The sequence below is a fragment of the Orycteropus afer genome, unplaced genomic scaffold (assembly GCF_000298275.1).
Source record: "Orycteropus afer afer isolate SDZICR_OR568_19922 unplaced genomic scaffold, OryAfe1.0 scaffold00206, whole genome shotgun sequence".
Lineage (NCBI taxonomy): Eukaryota > Metazoa > Chordata > Mammalia > Tubulidentata > Orycteropodidae > Orycteropus > Orycteropus afer.
Genome location: NW_006921793.1, coordinates 3044586 through 3046440, shown reverse-complemented (window position 1 = coordinate 3046440; position 1855 = coordinate 3044586).

The window sequence follows — 1855 nt, the reverse complement described above, 5'->3', positions numbered from 1 at the left end:
ATTATCTTCTGTGTCTGTGTTAATTGGTTTCCCTTTTCTTTGTTGAAGAGGGTCTGTGCAATCCTTCTGCCTAGTCCGCCATCTTGCCCCCCCCCGGGTTAACAGATTTTAATGGAGTTTCCAGAATAGAGAGATCTAGTGATCTACTTCTGGAAATCAGCCCATGAGCACCCTAGTATCACAGCAGAACACTGTCCCATGTACTGCTGAAGGATGAGCCCCCTATGTTGGAAGACACTCGAAACATACAGTGGCTACACAATGAACTTGAGCATACCAACTACCATGAAGAGGGTGCAGGACTTGGCAATGTTGCATGCTGCTATTGGGGTCACCATGACTCAGAGCTGACTCCATGACAACTAACAACAACAAATAGGAGTTGCTCAAGCATAGCAGTCAGGAAGGGAGCAAGGGACTTGCTTTGAGGCTATATTTGCATATCCTGCATGGTTTTTACTTAAGCTGTAAATTTATTTGGGGGCTGCCTTTGGTGCAAAAAGGAGAAAGGCCATGGGGATTGTTAGGAGAGATGTCAAATTTCTCTTGTGAGATCCTGTCTGACTCTCCAGGCTTATGTCCCACCAGCCTACCCCTCCCCCACTCCCTCCCCCACTGAAGCCTTTCATTCCTCCAGGGAAGCAATTCCAGTCACCTCAGGGCCTGTGCTGGCCCCACTGCTTCTGCTCCCGTTTCTACTCTCCACCTGACAGCTCCTCTCACCCTTAAGGCTTTGAAATCAATGTCACCTTGGCAAAGAGTATTCTAGTGGCCCCCACTCTAAATTAGGTTTTTCCTGTTATATAATGTATTTTTTCTTTAAACAGCTTATATATTGTGAATTGATTATTTTTCTGATTATTGGCTAATATCTGTCTCCCCCAATAAACCATGCACTCTGAAGGCAGGTCCAAGTTATTTTTCTCACCATTGTGTACCACCTTCTAGAGCAGTACCTGCACAAGTGATGTACCCAATACAGCATGCATGAGAGGAAAGCAGATGAGGGGAGAAGAGATAAGAGGGTGCAAGATAAGAGGGAGGGGAAGGAGGAAGGATAAAAGAATGGGATGGAGGGAGCTGGAATTGGACAGCTCTCTCTTCTGGTCACTCTATGAAAACTGGTTTTATACTTTTCCTATTTTGAATAATTAAAGTACATAGTTATCTTAAAATGGAAACCAGCTCCTTTCATTACCCTTGTTGCTTCCTAGCAGCACAGTAAGCAGCCATGAGGCAGTAAGTGTTGTTCCCTTTGGTTTCACAGGTTTAGCAGATATACCCAGTGCCAGACTGAGGAAGAGGCAAGTTGGGCAACTGCATTGCCTGTGAGTCTCTGAGGGGCTGAAACACCACTGTGTGTTGAGCCGGAACTCCTGTCACAGGAGTCCTGTGTGAGGTCAGAAGTAGTTTCTCACAAGGCAATTGGGTGGAGAGTGAAATCCCAGGTGTGGGTTTGAGTGTAAACAGACAGGCAGATCCAATTAGACCAAGATTTTTGTTTTACAGAGTAGGTTGTACAATTTTGGAGCCAACACTGATTTAGGACCATAAACTGCACCCTTCACCCAAGAAACTTTCAACTCCCACTTGCCGAGAAAATTCTCAAAGAATATCTATTTGAAAGAGGGTTGGATTTGAGTCTGCCTCTGTACCCAATTGTCTTGCCTGTCCCTGAGCATATGGCAAACCATGCCCCAACCTATTTCCAAAGTGAGCCTAATTTCTTTTCCTTCTTTGTTTTTTCAAGCAGCTTTTTTGAGGTATGATTTATATGCCATATAATTTACCTGTGTGATTCAATAACTTTTACGAAATTCAGAATCATGCAACCATCACGCCAATCCAGTTCTAG